We start from the raw sequence: 21,278 nt of genomic DNA on the forward strand, positions 1-21,278 counted from the left end.
TGAATGACCTCACGGAACAGAGATGTCTCTTTGCTCCAGGCTATTACACCGGGGAAACAAACGCTTACCTTTTCTGGCCACTGCATTTTGGAGCTGTTAGATCAGTTTATCCTTTGCCCTAACAACACCCCCCCCCACATTAAAATGTAAGGTCAGGGGCACCTGGCTGGCTTAGTCAGTAGAGCATGTGACTCTTGATCTCGGGGTCGTGAGTTTGAACCCCACATTGGGGGAGGAGATTACATAAAAAAACAAAATCTTAAAAAAAAAAAAAAAGGTCCATGGGGGCAGACGTTTTTGTCTGTCTTGCTCACCAGTACAAGCTAGTAGAATAGTGCCTGACACTTAGTAGAGTATTCAAAAAGTATTTATGAATTGATTATTAGACTTTATTGTCACTACCCCTCCACATCTCCCAATCACCTTCATGGCTTCAAGAGGTCCAGATTACAAGATCCAAATTGCTCCCAAGACAGTGACCCAGAAGCTTCTATACCCATTTGCTTCCATGTCCCCACTCCGCCTCTGAGTGTGCCCTTTAGCCCCATGAGCCTCCTTTCAGTTTCCCAGTGTGCTGGGCTCTTGCCCAACTCCAGGCCTCTGAACAAGCTGGTTCCAGTATCTACTCCAAGTAGTCCCTCATTCCTTCAATTATCTGTTTAAATATTATCTCCTCAGGTGGAACTTGTTGGCTACTATTACCAAAAACAGACCCTATTTCTGTTTCTATTCATTTTACTCACAACTTATGAAAATGAGTTAAGTATAATATTTGTTGGCTTATTTTTAAATTGTAAATTAGATTATAACCTCCATAAGGACACGGACCACTTCTGTTTTTATACCACTTGGTTCCCGGTGCTTAGCATAGTGCCAGGCTGGTGAGAAGTCAATAAAGGGGTGAATGAATGAATGAATGAATGCACTAAAGATGACTGTTTGTTTTTAAATATTTTGAGGTAGACACGAGTTAAAGCATATGTAGCTCTCCATAAATGCAGTCTTCAAATGTCCTTGACTACCAGCCTGACAATAATGTAGGTTTCTATTTATGGGGATATAAACTAATGCATGTTCTGGTACACCTTTAAGTGCCAGAAAAATTATCATTCCTCCCTTCCACTTCAAGTTTTTAGCTGCTAACAACCAGGTGGAATTTGAAATGACTCCTATTGGTATGATGGACCAAGAGCAGCTTTTACCAGGATATCAAACTCAAACCCACACACCCACGAATATAACTGGAAAAATCTGAGTAAGATTGGTGGCTATTATCAATGTCAACACTCTGGTTTTGACATTATACTGGTTTTGAAAGATGTTACCTTTGGGAGAAACTGGGTAAAGGGTACATGAGGGCTCTCTCTTATTTCTTACAACTGCATGCATAGCTACAATTATCTCAACACAAATTTCAACTTCAAAATGCCGCTTCAACATAGAAACTCCAGGATGCTGCAGAATTCAACTGGTTACATTTCTGAAGAAAACCGGAAGGAAGAGGGTGGGGAAATGAGTGAAAGAGAAGTAAAGTAGGAGTGAACATGAAACTTCACAGTGGGAAAGATTATTACATTACACTGCACTCTCTGAAAATATAAGCACATATCCTCACCGTCTACTTCAGGTCACAACGTCAAAGAGTAAAAGTTTGTTATTAAAGAAAACCTAGTTCAAGCCCCTGCATTTTAAAGATCTGAAAAAGGAGGCTCAAAAAATAACCTGCCAAACTTGAAAACTTTTAGGAAAAAAAGGAGACTAGCTTTCCAATTTTGGCATAGTCAAGGATTGCTTAAACAAGATAAATAAAGCACTAACTTGTAAAGAGACTGAAATTTTAACTACATTAAAATTAAGAACCTGTTTATTAAAAGACACCAAACAAAATAGTAAAAGGACAAGTCACCGAGACAATATCTGCAACAAATATAACCGACAAAGGATTAATACCCTGAATATAAAAAGGATTCATAGGGGCACCTGGGTGGCTCAGTTAAGCGTCTGCCTTCGGCTCAGGTCATAATCCTAGGGTCCTGGGATGGAGCCCCATGTCCGGCTCCCAGCTCAGCAGGGAGTCTGCTTCTCCCTTACCCTCTGGCTCTCCCCCTGCTTGTGCTCTGTCTCTCTCTCTCAAATGAATAAAATCTTAAAAAAAAAAAAGGATTTGTAATTACAAGTCAGTCCAAAAAAGGTAAACAACCCAATAGGAAACAGTCAAAAGACATAAATATTTCAGGAGGGAAACATAAATGGCCCATAAACATATGCAAAGATGCTTAACTTCATTAGTCATCAGAGAATTGGCAAATAATAAGTCAATACCAAGTGTCGAAAAATATGAAGAAATAGGAATTCATACATTGTTAATGGGAGTGCATACTGGTAAAACCACTTTGGAGGGTAATTTTACCTCTTCTTGTACAGCTGCACATTTCAAGACCTGTCATTAAGTGTGCATGTCTTCTTATATTTACGCCCAAGTGTGTGTGTTTGCATGTGTATATGTGTAGCCTATACATACACATACACGGACTCACAGAGTTTCCATTATGAATATACACCAAAAGACACATATTTTCTGATAAGAGAAAAAAAACACTTGCAAACAACCTAAAGGTCCACTGACAGAAGAATGAATAAATTCTGGTATATTTCCAAATGAGTATTATTCTGTAGTGACATTGAATGAAACATAGCTACATAAAACCTTATAAGGAATCACAGAAATACAATACTGAGTAAGAAAAAAAACAGTATACCATTTCTATAAAGCTCAAATTAAGAAAACAAAACAATATAGGGGCGCGCCTGGGTGGCTCAGTTGGTTAAGCAACTGCCTTCGGCTCAGGTCATGATCCTGGAGTCCCAGGATCGAGTCCTGCATCGGGCTCCTTGCTCAGCAGGGAGTCTGCTTCTCCCTCTGACCCTCCCCCCTCTCATGCTCTCTCTCTCTATCTCATTCTCTCTCAAATAAAGAAAACAAAACAATATATTATCTAGGTTTGCATACATAGGTGTTAAATCCATTTTTTAAAGCAATGGAATGACTCCTAGAAATAGTTAATTGTTAGAGTAGAGGGGAGGCAGGAGGATGTGGAGGGGAGACAGGGGGATGAGACAATAAGGTAACACACAGGTAGACAGAATTATATTGGTAATGGTCTCATTCTCAAGTTAGGTGTTAGGTATACAGGTATTCATTTTATTATTATGCACATATTTCACATATATTTTGTATGCACCAAATATTACATTTTGCAAAGATAATTTCTTTAATATGGAAGTGATTTTCCTAAGGCTATACTGCTGGTGAATGGAGGCACCAGAACAGAAAAGTTTCCAGTCCCATACCTCAGAAAACTTCCACAATGCTAGCTGTATATTGGGAACTAAAGAGACAACTGTTGATGCAACATGAATTTCATGACTAAATTATTAATTCCAAACATGTATTCTATAAATCCATTAATGTCTTTTGACTGATTTCATTTGATTTTATTTTGATTACATTGCTTTCATTAGTATCTTTAATAAGTCATATGTAATGTGTCTAAATATGCACAAGAATTTTTAATTGCACTGCCTTATATTTCAAAACAGGGATATATATTCTACTGATAATTTCCATTAAGGTCTAGGGTCTAACCTAAATAAACAAATGATTATGACTTTTAAAATAGGTTTATAGAACTCCATTTCATGAAACTGGTCCCTTGCCATGGCTATTATCCTCTGGTTGAAACACTGGCTATAATAGACACAGCAAGCACCGAATTCTACTCCACTATACTACTGGTTCTAAAATTTATACATACAAATTGTCTACTTACTGCACCCTACTGTCTCTTAGCAGCTGCCACTCAGCCAATCCAAGGGCTGCCTGTCTATCTACTACTGTGCAGCTAATTGTGTTCATGAGTACACACGAGTAACAGCGTCCTTGGGAAATAATGTCAGGTGGCCACTAGCAAAAAAGACAGGGGTGCTGCTCCCCAGGAAGCCTGCCCATCATATTTTAGCATCACCAAAAATGCTCTCCTCCATTTGAGCTGTTAGCTAAAGGTTAATATAATCAGAGTTGAGTTTAATTCTAGAACATAGTACTAACAAAGGCACAGGTCTACATTTGATCCCTATTCAGGTCAGTGTAAAACCAAAAACTACAACCACTATTAAAAGCTAATGAACAGCACGAACAGCCTAAAATTTGTCATTGTTCCCATTCAAAGTATAGACAATTTAGTCTACACTCATTAAAGAAACTGAAGTTCGGGGTAGAGTATAATCAAATGAGCAATCAAGGGATGGAGACCTGAAGAATAATACTGATAAACAACCCAATAGAAAACATTAAAAAAATTCCACTGCTTGACTGTGAAGCTTAAAACATATACTACAAAATTATAAAGCTAGGAGAGAACTTAAATATAGATGACCCAAGAGCGCTCACAGAAGAGGAAATTGAGGACATAGATGACAGAGCTGGGCCTGGAATTCCGTATTTATGAACCTCCATTCACTGAATAATCTTGGACAAGCCACTTGTCCTCTCTCTGTCCATTTCCTCTGCTGTAAAATGAAGAGGCTGGACAACTGGATGGTCTCTAAGACTCTTTACCAGTTCTGGGACTCGCTGAGCCTTTACAGACCATGTAGCAGTCTGAGCCCCTCATTTGATAGATGGAAAGTGTAGCAAATTAGTTATTTATGGTAAGGTCTTTCATTCCTGATCTATATATACTTTAGATTGTTCGTTCATCTTCACATGATCACATAAGTGTGATGGTTAATTTTATGCATTATCTTGACTGGGACATGTAGTTCCCAGATATTTGGTCAAACATTCTGGGTGTGTCTGTGAGGGTATTTCTGGATGAGATTAATATCTGAATTGGCAGAGAGAGTAAAGCAGATTGTTCTCCATAATGCTAGTGGACCTCATCCAAAAATCAACCGAAAGCTTGAAGAAAACAAAATGACTGATTCCCCTCCCCCGCCTCCCCTCTCTCCCCCAGTAAGGGGGGGAACTCCTCCTGCCTAATAGCCTTTTGAGATGGGACATTGGTTTAACCTGCCTTTGGACTCGAACTGAAACACTGGTTCTCGAATTCAAACTTCCACTGTCAGCTCTCCTGGTTCTCAGGCCTTCCCACTTGGACTTTACACCACTGGTGCTCTTGGGTCTCTAGGTTGCTGACTGCGGGTCTTAGGACTTGTCAACTTCTATAATCGTAAGTCATTTCCTTAAATTAAGTTTATATGTATACATATACACATATACATGAAGTTTTAATATATATATGAAGAAACTTATTTATATATACCCATATAAATGACACCAAACATTAAATATATAGGTATTTACATGTCTGTAAACATACACACACACACACACACACACAGCCTGTTGACTCTGTTTTCTCTGGAAAACCCTATCTACAATAAGCAAATGCATATAATGAACGAATGCTTGTAAAGCACTTAAAACAATGCCAGGAACTTACCACTCTGGTTTTAGCTGTTATTATAATGATAAGACAAAGACAACTTACAACTAAATTCCACAAACCTGCAATGTATCACTGAAGCCAAGAATCAGTAATTCAAGGCACTGACTGGAATGATTATTTCTGCACACAGACAGCCTAACAGAACACAAATGCCTGTATTGAAGGCAAAATGAAAAATCAAAAAATAATAAAACCCATTTCAAATTTTGATCCATATAAAATAATAAGATTATTTCCATCCTCGTGTATTAAGGGCTTAAATCAGGCACTGAGGCATTAGTGACACAACAATAAGCAAAAATGGTCACAGTTCTTACCTTCATGAAACACTATGTAGAGGGAAGGTTGATACTAAATATGTTAGCAAAGGAATTTAATATACAAATGTAAAGCCAATTGTGGTAAGAGTATAAAGGAAAGGTTCATAATGCTATGAGAACCTGCAAACCTGGCACTGTCCGAGGGAAGGACAGGGACAGCTTCCTTGGGGAAATGATGATTAAGCTGAGCTCTGAGAAATGAGTAAGAATTGAGGCAACTGACTGCCATAGAGAAGTTTATCAGACAAGAGAGATGATATATACACACACAAAGGTCCTGTGGCAGACGGAACACAAAAAATTAGGAATATTTTTTGCATAAATAGAAAAACGCATCCTAAAATCCATACGGAATCTCCAGGGACCCTGGATAGCCAAAACAATCTTGAAAACGAACAGGGGCACCTTCGTGGCTCAGTCGGTTAAGATTCTGATTCTTGATTTTGGCTCAGGCCATGATCTCAGTCGTGGGATCAAGCCCCATGTTGGGCTCCATGCTCAGCATGGAGTCTGCTTGTCCCTCTCCCTCTGCTCTTCCCCCTGTTCTCTCTCTCTCTAATAAATAAATCAAATCTTTAAAAAAAAAAAAAAAGAATTAAGAACAAAGTTGGAGGCCTCATACTTTGTGATTTCAAAAGATATTACAAAGCTACAGTAATTAGAACAGTGTAGTACAGGCATAAAGACAGGCATACAGGCCAATGGCATAAAACAGAACCCAGAAATAAACCCTCACGTATATGGTCAAAAGATCTTCAAGAAGGACACCAAGGCCTCTCAATGAGTAAAAGAGAATCTTTTCAACAAATGGCACTGGGAAAACTGGATATCCACATGCAGAAGAATGAAGTTGGATCCTTACCTTACACCACATATAAAAGTCAATTCAAAATGGATTAAAAACCTAAATGGAAGACCTAAAATGATAAAAATCGTAGAAGAAAACAAAGGGGAAAAGCTTCAGGACACACTGGATTTGGTAATTATTTCTTGGATATATCACTACAAAGCCCAAGAAACAAAAGCAAAAAGACAAATGGAACATCAAATTAAAAAACTTCTATGCATCAAAGGAAACAATCAACAAAGTGAAAAGGCAACCTATGGAATAAAAGAACGTATTTGGAAACCACATATCTGATAAAGGGTAAATATCTAGAGTATATAAGAGTTAATATCTAGAGTATATAAAGAACTGCTACAACAGAACAACAAAAAGCCAAATAACTTGGTAAAAAATTGGGAAACCACTTTGAATACACATTTCTCCAATGATATACAAATGGCCAAAAGCATGGAAAAGATGCTTAACATCACTAGTCATCTGAGAAATGCAAATCTAAACCAAAATGAAATATTACCACACACCAATTAAAATGGCTATTAAAAAAGTGTTGGCTAGGATGTGGAGAAGTTGGAACCCTTCTGCAATGGTGATGGGAATGTAAAATGGTTCAGCTACTATGGAAAACTTCAGAGGTGCCTCAAAAATTTAAACATAAAACTACCATATGTTCTAGCAATTCTTATTCTGGGTATATAGCCCAAAGAATTAAAATCCTTAGCCTGAAGAGCTACTTGCACACCTCTGTTAATAGCAGCATTATTCACAATAGTCAAGAGGTGGAAACAACCCAAATATTCACCAATGGATGGATGGATAAACAAATGTGGTATATACATAAAGCCTTAAAAAGGAAGGAAGTCCTGTCACATGCTACTGCATGGATAAACCTCGAGGACATTATGCTAAGTGAAATAAGCCAGTCACAAAAAGAAAAATACAGTGTGACTCCATTTATACAAGGTATCTAAAGTAGTTAAATTCATAAAACAGAAATTAGAATGGCAGTTGCCAGGGGCTTGAGGGGAGGAGGGGTGGGGCAAATGAGAGAAATGAGGAGTTGTTGTTTATAAAGGGTATAAAGTTTCAGTTTTGCAAGATGAAAAAGTTCTATATATCTGTTGCACAAGGGTGTGATTATACTTCACTACAGAACTACACACTTAAAAAAATTTAGGATGGTAAATTTTATGTTACATGCTTTTCACCACAATTAAAATTTTTTTTAAAACTTTTTAAAAGATTTATTTATCTATTTTAGAGGAGGGAGGGGCAGAGGGAGACAGAGAGAGAATCTTAAGCAGACTCCAAGCTCAGCACAGAGCCCCATGCAGGGCTCGATCTCATGACTCTGAAATCACGACCTGAGCGGAAACCAAGAGTCGGATGCTTAACTGACTGCACCACCCAGACGCCGCCTCCCAAATTTTTTTCTCTTAAAAAAAGTAAGAATTGAGGAAGAGCTGTGGGACAGTTTGGCAGTTCCTCAAAAAGTTAAACACAGAATTACCATGTAACCTAGCAATTCCATTCCTAGGTATATACCCAAGAAAACATATGCCCACACAAAAACATGTACAAAAATGTTCAAAGCGGCAGCATTATTCATAATGACCATAACGTGTAAATAATCCAAATGCCCATCACCTACCTGATCAATGGACAAACAAAATGTGGTATATCCATTCGGTGGGTTACTGAGCCACAGAAAGGGATGTAGTACTGATACATGCTACAACATGGATTAAAAAACCTTGAGAACATCATACTAAATGAAAGAAATCAATCACAAAAGAGCAAATATTATAGGAGTCCATTTACATGAAATGTCCAGAATAGGCAAATCCACAGTGATGATAAAGTAAATGGGGGGTTACCAGGGTCTGGAGGGAGGGATTGGGACTAACAGCTAATAGGTACATGGTTTCTTTTTGGGGTGATGAAAATGTTCTGAAATTAGATGGCAGTAATGGTTGCACAAAATAGTTAATATGCTAAAAAATACTTAATGATGAATCACTAAATTCTACACCTGAAACCAACATTATACTGTATGTTAACTGGAATTTAAATAAAAACTTGAAGAAAAAAACAAAAAAAAACACTTAAATGTACACTTTAAAATGGTGAATTGTTGGGGCGCCTGGGTGGCTCTGTTGGTTAAGCGTCTGCCTTCAGCTCAGGTCATGATATTAGGGTCCTGGGATGGAGCCCCGTGTCAGGCTCCCTGCTCAGTGGGGAGTCTGCTTCTCCCTCTCCCCCTACCTGCAGCTTGTGTTCTCCCTTTCTCTCAAATAAAATCTAAAAAAAAATAATAAAATGGTGAATTGTTTGCTATGTGAATTGTATCGCCATTTTAAAAAGTGAACAACAACAACAAACAGTGAAGAAGAGTACAAGCTTATACTGGTCAGGTTTTTATCCAGGGAGCAGAGGAAAGTCACTGAGGGCTTTCAGACAGGCATTTGTAAAAGATCCCTCTGGTGCTGTGTGGAGGATACACTGGAGAGGGCAGGAGTGGATGTGATCATCTAATGCAATGGCCTGGGTAAGTGACAGTGGCAGCCTGAACTTGGATGGCAGTAGAGGTGGATATGCAAAGAAGTGGACAGCTTTGAGAGCTCTTTCAGAAACCAAACCTACTAGATTTGCTGTGAGATTAGATGTGGGAGATGAAGGGAAAGGCGGTATTAAGGATGACTGCTAGGTTTCTAGCTTGAACAAGTGGGTCAGGAATGGTGTCATTTATTGAAAGAGGAAGACTGAAGGAGGAACAAATATGAAAGAGGAGAGATGTTGATGGTTTAGACAAGAGTAACAGTCGTGATGTGAAAAAGAAAAGTACATCAACGTCGTCTGGAGATACACTGGTTGAGAGAATAGGATGTAATTCATGTTCCGGGAACACACAATGATATGGTCAAGTCTGAATGTCTACTAAAGAGCCTTGTTGTCTAGCGGTAGTGAAACAGAAGGGTACTGTAAGGAATGTGCTCCTGGACCAAGGCCTGATCCCCAGCTTTTTAAATCCAGTCATACCTTGGAGATATTGCAGGGTCAGTTCCAGACCACAACAATAAAGCAAATATCACAATAAAGTGAGTCACATTCATTTTCTGGTTTCCCAGTGCATATAAAAGTTACGTTTACTAGGGCACCGGGCAGGCTCAGTGAGTACAGCAATGTGACTCTTGATCTTGGGGTTGTGAGTTTGGGCCCCATCTTGGGCATAGAGATGACTTAAAAATAAAATCTTTAAAAATTTATGCTTACAGGGCGCCTGGGTGGCTCAGTTGGTTAAGCGACTGCCTTCTGCTCAGGTCATGGTCCTGGAGTCCCGGGATCGAGTCCCGCATCAGGCTCCCTGCTCAGCGGGGGGTCTGCTTCTCCCTCTGACCCTCTTCCCTCTCGTGCTCTCTCTCATTCTCTCTCTCTCTCTCAAATAAATAAATAAAAAAAAATTATGCTTACAATATACTGTAGTCTATTAAGTGTATAATAGCATTAACAATGTACATACCCTAATCTTAAAATTTTATTGCTAAAAACTTTTTTACTAAAAAAAATGCTAACCATCATCTGAGCTTTCAGCCAGTCATAATTACTTCACAGATTACCATAACAAACATAATAACGATGAAAATGTTTGAAATACTGTGAGAATTACCAAAATGTGACAGAGACACAAAGTGAGCAAGTGCTGTTTGAAAAATGGTGCTAATAGGCATGCTCAACCCAGGGTTGCCATAAACATTTGATTTGTAAAAACACACAATATCCGCAAAGCACAATAAAATAAAGCACAATAAAACGAGGTATGCATATAAATGACCATCAGTACTCAAGATAATAAACTATCTACCACAATGTCCCCACGTAGTAAAAGTTTCTGAAAGTAAGCATTATATAAGCAGGACAAATAACCATATACTACATGAAGCAGTGTCTTGAAATATTACCCCAGGTGCTTCCACCCTAGTTCCTACCTTATTGCTTCTGCACCAAGTCAGAAGACTGATGACCACCATCACTGAAGTCATGGATTTCGGAAAAGAGCCACAGAAGATTCCTGTGGCTATTGTTTTGAAGACCGAGAGCTGCCTGAACTCCCTTTTTAGTTTTCCCTCTTTTAAAGTTTAAATCTCACCACAGCAAACATAAGGCATTGAAGACCAAGGTTTTGGTCTTTCTCCAGCATTTGGAGGTGGAACCCATGCCCTCTGTTGACTTGTTCCACTGCTCTAAGTACCATAAGCAATAACAGGGTCTAATTGCTCCGGTAGATTGCTTCTTCCTGTAATGAGGTTGCCTGGCCCTAAAATTCCATGAACTTCAATACTTTGGGTCCCTTACCACCCAGTTCATATGCTACCTCCTCTACCAATCCCTCCCCCAGCCACAACAGAGTGAGATTCAGCGCCCTCTTCTGAAAGGCGGCCACACTTACTGTGTGTGCCTCTATAAAAGGAGAGCAGCACTGACTGATGACCAAATGCCTTGTAAGGAGGCTGGTCTTGTATGTAATCTTCTGTCTCTATACTAGACTGCAAGCTACTGGAGAGCAGGGCTGTGCCTTACATACTTCTACAGCACAAGCAGGGCACGAGTGTTCAAAGGAAGCCTGTGATTCACATGAATGTTTTCAGAAAAGAAGCCAAAGTTAATTGTGCACTATACTATAGACCCCTAAATCCATATTACTGCAAACTACATTAATTGTGAGGCTTAAAGAACATCCCTGCTGCTTACACAACAGGTGTAGCTTACATAATCTGCTCTACCCAGCTGTTACTTACTTGTGACAGTTCGCCTCTGGCTTCTGCTCCCTATTGATCTGTAGGATTACTACATCTTTCAGTATGAGTTTCTGATTTATTCCTTGCCCAGATCATAAAACAATTATTAATTTTCCTTTTTGATAACAGCAAAAAAAAAAAGAAGACTGAAACTTAAGAATAAGCAGAGATATCCCTGCGGTTTTTCATGACTGTAAAACTCAAAAAAAAAAAAACCACTCCTGGGTTCAAACAATATAAATATTGCCATAAAATGCATTAACCCAAGAATTTTATTCTTTTTTTCTTTTGGCAGGTTTTCCCTCCATAGTCATCCTTCACTAAATACTCTTCAGTATGCCTGCACTTTGGCATTGTGTTACCTCCCACCCCCAAATTTTTAAATCAGCTGCTGCCTATGAGCTAACAGCTAGCCATGTACAGAATGCAATGAGGTAATGATGCAAATGAGTGTTGGGACTATGGGTAAATGAATGGAACAAGGAGGGATGGGGTCGTTAACAAAAATCCAAAAGTCAGGAAAAAATGAAAATCCACGAACTTGGTGATGCTCCAGAGAGGAAACCAGCAAGTGTTGACGCTAAACTGGCAGAAACATCAATACTTCCTGGCTCCCCCACTGGGTGCATCAAGTTACCAGCGGGCAGGCTGCTCTTCTGCTGCAAGTGACAAAAAGTGAATGCATTCAACAATATGAAAAAGGATGACCCATAATCCAGAAGCATGGCTGCATGCAGCAAAGAACAGGGGTGGTGACTGCTGGGAGTCTCAGTCTCAACTCTGTTGATTAGCTTAACGACCATGGGCAAGTCACTTCCCTCCACTGAAAAATACCAGTATTTGTAACATTACTGTTAGGAAAGGGTTAACCTAGCAGGCCTGAGACTGCTGTTCTTAAAAAAAGGCCTGCTCACAAAGCTCGAAAGCAGCTGGGGGTTTGGATTTTGGGAAGGTTCCCACCACCCTAAATGGTTAAGAGTAGCCAGCTGTGCCTAAACTCTTGGTACAAACAATATGGTTTATGCTAAATCCTGTTTTCCTTCTGGGAGTCTGGAATTTTGGCACATACCAGGCAGAGGGGGTCTACATGACCAAGTCCCTGTAAAAACCCTGGGCACGGAGTCTCTAATGAGCTTCCTTGGTAAACAACATTTTATACAAGTTATCACAACTCGTTGCTGGAGGAATTAAGCACAACCCTTGTGACTCCAGTGGGAGAGGACCATTGGAAGCTGCACCTGGTTTCCTCTGGACTTGGCCCCATGTGCCCTTTCCCTCTGCTGACTTTGCTTTGTATCCTTTTGCTCTAATAAATCATAGCTGTGAGCACAACTATATGCTAAGTCCTGTGAGTTCTGCCAGTAAACCATGAAACCTGGGAGTGGTTTTGGGGACCTCTAACACAACTGGAATAGTGTGAAATAGTCTACCAAACATTTTCCCAACAACCTGATGAAGTATTATCAGATTCATTCTGTAGATGAGGAAAAGTAAAGACAGGTGAACAGAGAATGTACACAGAAAATAAATATTTCAATGTTTATGACATGGGTGCTCTTAAATTTTAGTGAATTTCAGAACCATCTGGAGTGCTTGCTAAAAATGCAGTTTTTCAGGGACCTATCACCTGAGACTTGGATTCAGGAGACCTGAGTCCTAGGAATCTGTTTACAATAAGCAGCCCAATGATTTTCTTTTTTAAGATTTTATTTATTTTTTAGAGCAAGTGAGAGAGAAACAGCACGAGAGGGGCGAGGGTCAGAGGGAGAAGCAGGCTCCCCGCTGAGCCGGGAGCCCGATGTGGGACTCGATCCCAGGACTCTGGGATCATGACCTGAGCTGAAGGCAGACGCTTAACCATCTGAGCCACCCAGGCGCCCAGATGATTTTTTTTTTTTAAGATTTTATTTACTTGACAGAGAGAGACACAGAGCGAGAGGGAACACAAGCAGGGGGAGTGGGAGAGGGAGAAGCAGGCTTCCCGCCGAGCAGAGAGCCCGATGTGGGGCTTGATCCCAGGACCCTGGGATCCTGACCTGAGCCGAAGGCAGACGCTTAACAACTGAGCCACCCAGGTGCTCCCAGATGATTCTTATGCAAGGAGTCCAAAGATGACATTTTGATCAACACACTGATGTCTATGAACCACAGTGCCCAATTTCCCAAGCTGGGCAGTAAATGGCAGAAACAGAATTTGCACCAACCCTTTTAACAAGGCTGAGTCTCTTTTCACAACAAAACTGCTTCCAAATCCCTTAAACTCTACAGTTCCTCTGGTCTGCTGTCTTCTTGCTAATGGAATCCACCCAACTAATGGCAATGAGGTACAAACAGGAAAGTATTTTACATTCCCAGCACCAAATACTAAGTGATATCCTGAATTAAAATAATGCACACTTACCAGGGAAAGCCAAAGACATACAGCTCTTGAAGAGTTAACACTGCAGCTTTGTTTTTCAGAAAAGACTTGATGTGCTGGTGGCAACAGAAAATATAAGCTAATGAACGGCATTTAACAGAAAGAATGTAAATTTGCTTATAATTTTAGAAGTTGAGGACAGTACATTAATTACAGCTTTTTATGTATGGCCAAGGAAGGGGGAGGTGCTAAAGATAATGTTTTGAATTAAGAAAACAGCCTCATGTAAACGCTAGTTTTTCTGATTACTTTTTAAGCAGGCATGAAATTACTTTTTTCTGATCATTTTCACCTGTGACCACAGAGTCAGACTGTGTTAACAATTCAGTTCAAAACAATACCGAAAGTATTTATTGAGCATCTACTGTTTACTTGATGCTACACTAGCTGCAAGATCATTATCAAGAAGATGGTTTGGGGGCGCCTGGGTGGCTCAGTCGTTAAGCGTCTGCCTTCGGCTCAGGTCATGATTCCAGGTCCTGGGATCGAGCCCCGCATCGGGCTCCCCGCTCCGCGGGAAGCCTATTTCTCCCTCTCCCACTCCCGCTGCTGTGTTCCCTCTCTCGCTGTATCTCTCTCTGTCAAATAAATAAAATCTTTAAAAAAAAAAAAAAAAAGAAGATGGTTTGATTTTTCCAGGAATACCTAGGCAAAGAAGAGACTAGAAAAGTACAGCTACCATAATACTTTAACATATAATGAAGGAGGCTAAGAAAACAAATAGATGCTTGAACAGGACAGGCCTCACTAATCCTCCTACATTCTATTTTTTTTTTTAAGATTTTATTTATTTATTTGAGAGAGAGAGAATGAGAGACAGAGAGCAGGAGAGGGAGAAGCAGACTCCCCGCCGAGCAGGGAGCCCGACGCGGGACTCGATCCCGGGACTCCAGGATCATGACCTGAGCTGAAGGCAGTCGCTCAACCAACTGAGCCACCCAGGCGCCCATCTCCTACATTCTATTAAATATATATGGGGCAAAAAAAATTGATGGCAATCTGTACTTCACAAACACAGATTAACCTCCCAAATCTGGATATCCATGGTCCAACATTATCTATAAGCCAGATAATCAAGAAGTCAGCCAAACCAGCAATCCATCCATACACTGCAGTCATCAAGGGGCTGTCTGCCAATGTGCTGGCATAGGGCAACCCACACCCATATCTGCAGTGCCGAATGCTCATTCATCATTAAACTGCAGTAGTGTTAACATATGCTGCAGTCATGCTAATGTTTGTTTTACAATCACCACTGATCCACCCTTGTACCAAGCCAAGAAGGTTAAGTGTGAAGTGAACAGAAATAAACTTGAAAACGGCACCTAGCTCACTTATGGAAGCCCAGAAACTCCCTCCACCCAATCAGAAAAGTTCTCTCAATCTCACAGTCCAGATGCAAAAGATTAATCCGTATAAAGCACTACAGATGTACAGGAAACTCCACCTCCTTGATGGAAAAAAAAACCCAGTTATTTTGTGTCCCATGCTTTCACCCTCTTTGGGGAGAACTGATCAACCATGTTAGACGAGCAATCAGCCTTGATGATTTTTTCCATAAACCAGTATATGAATTCACTCATGGGCTAGTTCTCTGCATATCATCCAGACACAGGGAAGTTAGTCATGGCTCTCCCAGGGGCCATTGGCCATCTTTTACCTCCCAGAACCCACTGCCCAGCCGGTGGTTAACTGGTAGAGTAGGTGAAGAAAACAAGCTCATTTGGAGAGCTGCATCAATATGAAAATGGCCAGTTTCACCTGCCCAAATCTCACCTCTGCTGAAAGTTCATTAAGAGCACGGGAAACTACCTGATTTGTAGGCACTCAATACTGCCCACTAATAAAGGGTTGAATTGGGGCGCCTGGGTGGCTCAGTCGGTTAAGCGACTGCCTTCGGCTCAGGTCATGATCCTGGAGTCCCGGGATCGAGTCCCACATCAGGCTCCCTGCTCAGCGGGGGTCTGCTTCTCCCTCTGACCCTCTTCCCTCTCGTGCTCTCTGTCTCTCATTCTCTCTGTCTCAAATAAATAAATAAAATCTTTAAAAAAAAAAAAAAAAAAAAAAAAAAAGTATTAAAAAAAAAAAAAATAAAATAAAGGGTTGAATTATGAGCTGTAGTCATAAACAGGAGCAAACGGTAAACCTATATAGAAGGTATTTAGAAGACTTTCAGAATTTTATGTTGCTTAATCAATAAAAAAAAAAAATCAGGAAAAAAGAAATTTGTTTTCAGGCTATTTAATATATAATTTAACAGCAAGTAAATAAATAGTATTTATTTCAAGTAATAGTGACTCAACCCTAAATAGGTTTCCCACCTTACACAGAATCAGACTAGCATCTATTTGCAAAAGAGCAGTTTGCCATGTATAGGTCACATTGAAGGGTCAAACGCAACAAATTCCTTTTTACCTGAAATCCAAACAACCAGGATATAACTGAGATTGTACACTCTTATTTTTGGTAGAAAAACAAATGATAAGTAAGCATACAACAGTAACTTCTTCATGAAAATCAAGTTTCACGGTACGTTATAGATGTGTTAGAGACAGTGTAGTCACCATGTCCTCTCTATCTATTGCCATGCATGTAATGATAATTAAAGCTTCTGAAGACAGGGACTTTGACTTGCTCACCCATGTGTCCACAGGGTCTATCATAGTGCCCTACACATAGTAGGTGTTCAGTGAATATTTGTTGAATGAAATAACGCTCTGCAAGATCATAAAATAACATAACCATCTAATAAAGATTATACTATGGTCAGCACAGGGCAAGGTCTGGGCTAAGGGTGCACCACTATCCCAAAATTTCCACTTGTTCACCAGCCTGAAAGGTCTCCAAACCCTGTCCTTTTGGGCTTTTAATGGAGGCTTCGTTACAGAGGCACGACTGATTAACTCATTGGCCAATGGCAATAGAACTCAATCTTCAGGCTCTCTCCCCTCCCCAGAGGTCAGGGGGTGAGACTGAAAGTTCCAACCCTCTGATCACAAGGTTGGATTCCCCCAGGCAACCAGCCCCCAACCGGAGGTGCTTTCCAAAAGTCGCCTCATTAGCATAACAGACACCTTTACTGCTTTCGTCCCAGGGAATTCCAAGGATTTTAGGAGCTCTGTGCCAGAAACTGGGAGAGACCAAATATATATATACATACATACATATGTCTTCTTATAAATCACAGTATCACACCTAATTAACTAGAACTCATTCTTCATAAGAAGGAATTTGCTACAAATATCACTGTCTTTAAGTAATAATTATTTATGTGAAACACATAAAAGCTGTTCATTCAAAAAATATTTATCGAACTCCTACTATGCACCTGGTACGTTGCTAACTGTTCCTGCCCCGAAGCTTTCAGGCTAGGGCAGCCTTTCTCAACTGAAATTCCTCATCTGTGGATGCATGCATAGGAGATAATTTATTATATGCAATGGATGCCCTAGGGCATGAGGGCTTAATTGTTAAAAAACTGATCTAGGGTGCCACACAAGTTAAAAGGAGATTACAGTAAGATAAAAAAGGTTGCTTTTAGTAAGGTCAAATTCAACTGTTAAACCTAGCCATGTATGGGTGAGTGGAGGGATGGGTGAAAAAGGTGAAGGGGAGGAAGAGTACACTAATCTTGATGAGCACTGAGTAATATGTGGAAGTGTTCAATCACTATATTGTACACCTGAAACTAATGTAAGACTGTACGTTAACTACCCTGGAATTAAAAAAAAAAATAACCTAGCCAGGTATGAACTACCTGGTAGGAGCCAAGATGCACGGACTATTTGTAAGGCTTGTGTGAATGCAAAAATACTGCAATACACACATCTGAATTAATTTCTAAACATAATAAAATGAACTCATCAATATTTTCCAGGCTCAGCAATGTCAGGCCAAGGGTTTTAGTAAAGTGAAGCAGGGGGGGAAACAAAAGCTTAATTACCCTGATAATTGAAGGAAACCGAGAACCTTCTTGCTGCAAAAAAGAAAAAAAAAAAAAAAAAAAAACAGCAATTACCTGAATTATTTTATTAACTGCCTCCAATATTGCTTCACTGGACTGGCCTTGCCTTGGACTCAAAGTAATAAATTAGTTATCCATTTCACTAATTATTTTAAATATTTTTGGTCTGATTTTGAATTTTCATTCCACCTTATGCAGTCTAATTGCTTTCTAGTCCTGAGCCTCTTTGATTCGACATTTTCTGTGTGATATTACTATATGCTGCATGCTTCATGGAACCAAAGCAGTTTGAGAGCTTCTAGAATCAGAGACAAATTTTTTCCAGTATTTCACTCACAATTTAAGCTTTCATTTATCAATGACATAGAAATTCATGCCTGTTTGATATCATTCTGACAAGCTAAATTGACAGCATCTACTTGGCCCAACTCCTCTGAATCTACTTTATCAAGGAATGTCTTCTTTTGAATCTTTAGCATGAAATAATGTCAAAAAGGTCTGGGGGCAGGGCACCTGGCTGGCTCAGTGGAGCACGCGATGACGCTTGATCTTGGAGTTGTGAGTTGGAGCCCCACATTGGGTGTGGAGCTTATGTAAAAATAACATCTTTAAAAAAGGGGAGGGGGTAACTCATTGTTTAGACTCTCATTAAGTCTTTAAACCCATGTGAAAATGCTCCTGCAATCATTAGGAATTTTATGAAGAGTAAAAGGATAATATAAAAGTCCCTGACCCCTAAGTCTCAACTAGTCCAGACTTCCAATTAGACATGCCTTTAAAGGAAATAAATTGTATAGACAAAGCTACTATTTTTTATTATATTTATGGAAAATGGAGATTTTGATTGGGAATAAGTGGTGCTTTTATTATACTCAGACACGCAACTCTTAAATCTTCTAAGACACCCCCTACATGCCTAAACCCTAAAATCCTACACCAAATCCACCAAATTTCTACCTCAAAACTGTCAAAAGAAAAGTCATAATTCATCAGAAAAAAAAAGTATTATTAATGGCAAGGAAGTCAAGGCCATATCTTTAAGAAATACAATGAAGTACTATTTCTTTTAGCTTGAAATTGGAGAACCTGAGGAGATGGCATTTTTAAGACGATTCAGCAAACACTACTGAGCTACAGAAGATGATGCTACTCCCAAAAAATATTTACTTCCCACCTCAGGTTTAAAATGTAAAGCCCTATGGCAACATGTATCTAGTTTTCAGTGACCAACAACTACAATCAACACCACTGTAATTTCTGTCATGTTCAAAGTCTATTTGAGATACATATAGGTACACACAGAAAACCACTTAATTTTGAAAGGAATTCACAGCCCTACTTCTGAAATACAAAAGCCATCATAAGACAGCACCCAACTTGGACTATATCTACATTGCCATGCAAGTCTCAAAGTCCAACCTAAATCTCAAACTGTAGCCTTCCAGTGATTTAAATAGGAGTGCTCTTCAAATAATCTCTACCAGGCAAAAGATGAGGACAGCAGACGTACTGATCTAGGGGAGATAAAATTTGCCCCCCTCCCATTTTCCAAGTCATCTTTAGCAATGAGTATTCAAGAACATATTTCACATTCAGTCCAATGGTTTGCAGATTAATTCCTTGCCCGAGGCCTCCGGCTCAGATACAACTCCTGAGAACCTTACAGCTTACTGCACTGGTACAAATTCCCAAGACTTCCCATAGTCATGGTTGCGCAGGAAAACGTGAGCAGTCGGGTATTTCAGGCGAACAATGAGGTCAAAGCTCATTTCAGTGTGAGCGTAAGTGATTCTCTGCAGAGATCTTGGTCGGGGATGCAAAGTACTAGCCTCAAACCTGCAGGCTGGCACCTCAACCACTGCTGCAAATTCTACTGCGTGCCCTAGCTTCCTGGGCCAGCACTGCTTAATTACCAGACCCTGATACAATGCAGATCATTCTTAGCAAAAGAAAATCAAAGGCGGCTTTTAGACCAATAGTTGGGTTGTATGGTTTCAAATGTTCAAACCCTTAAAAAAAATCGGGGATGTCAGCATCTCAATTTTAAGATAATGAATTCATTATGAACCAGAGTCCAGTTGTTTTCGCCTATTCAAGTGCCCTGTGAAAAGATTATCCTTCTCCAATTATTACAGTTCGCTCTGTCACCTTTCCCTTTTTGTCAGCCCCAACAACACTCCCAGATCACAAGAATCTAATGTGAAATACAACTATGAAGGACAATGCTTTTGTACCTTCTCAGGCTAAATGTGAGAAACCAATTTTCGTCCCTTGCTTTGGCAAAGCATCCAGTACAAGCCAATTCCTATAGATTTCAAGATGCTGGATATGTACAACCTCTTTTGCTCTGTGCCACAGGTAATCTCCAATTGCATAAGACAGGTTTCTGGGTGAGGTAAACATTTAGAAAAACATTAACATAGCACTACTGTGATAATATCCTCAAAAGGGATGTACAATTATTTCTTTTAGCCAGGGTTCATTCGTGAAAGTTTCAAATGCAGAAAAAAATGAGAGCAAATTCATCCGACGCCTGAAAAAAATGTTAGCAATGCTTTGATAAGGAATAATCACATGAAAAGGGCCAAATCGACAAGTTCTCAAACATATATTTTAATGGGGGTGGGTGGGAGCGCACAGCACTGAACCATTTTTCTGAACGACTGAAAAAAATCAAAATTTACAGATGAGCCCTTTCCTTCACATCATTGGCAGAAATAAAATCCTATTCCCGCCACCTCATCTTGCAATTAAGGAAGTTGCTACAAATAGCAGCACAGAAGTAAATGGTCCCGGCTTTGCTCCATTCTTAATGTACTCTCTAGGAGTAAACAGGTTACTCAAAAAAGTCAGTAGCCAGAAATCGCTTTTCTCGAATGCCAAACTCCCACGGAAATACAGTTCCCTTTTCTGGGGATTTGCAAGGGGTAAACGTGGACGGAGGAATTCAGCCGGAGCCTGCCTTTTCTCACGGGCTCGAAGTACGGGGCGTTCAGGGCTCGGTGAGGTTTCAGACGCCGCCGTGCAGCCTCCTCGCGTCTCCACATCCACCCAGCCCACCCTGACAATCGCCTTCGCTTTTATTATACCCTAAAGGTGAGCTTCTTAGGCTGGGTCTCCAAAGTTTGCTCAGCCTCTGGTCAGCAGACCCCCTCCCGGCCGATCCCCGGGCAAGGCTGAGTCCTGCCCTCGCCTCCAGCTCCCTCACTCCCCAGGTCTTTTTTTTGGGACACAGTGACAGGTCTAGGTTTACCTCCATGTGCTCGTGGCAGAGGAAACAAAAGAAAGCAACCTCCCTGATAATAAAACGCCATCTTCGACTAACTGGCAAACCGAGGGGCCCCTGGACCGGTCCCCCCACGAATCCCACCACCATCCAGCCGGAGGGCGGCCCCCGGTCGGAGACAGAGTTTGCAAAACCCCGG

At 40.3% G+C, this 21,278-nt stretch overlaps 1 protein-coding gene across 8 annotated transcripts in view; it reads right to left on the minus strand.

Annotated features, from left to right (window-relative positions):
* The window catches only part of ATP11C (ATPase phospholipid transporting 11C), a 177,645-nt gene that overhangs the window by 155,134 nt on the left and 1,233 nt on the right, over window positions 1-21,278 (minus strand). The gene's annotated exons all lie outside the window — the stretch shown is intronic.

The sequence above is a fragment of the Mirounga angustirostris genome, unplaced genomic scaffold (assembly GCF_029215605.1).
Source record: "Mirounga angustirostris isolate CCGP_5_RB_7025 unplaced genomic scaffold, mMirAng1.0.hap1 SCAF_11, whole genome shotgun sequence".
NCBI lineage: Eukaryota > Metazoa > Chordata > Mammalia > Carnivora > Phocidae > Mirounga > Mirounga angustirostris.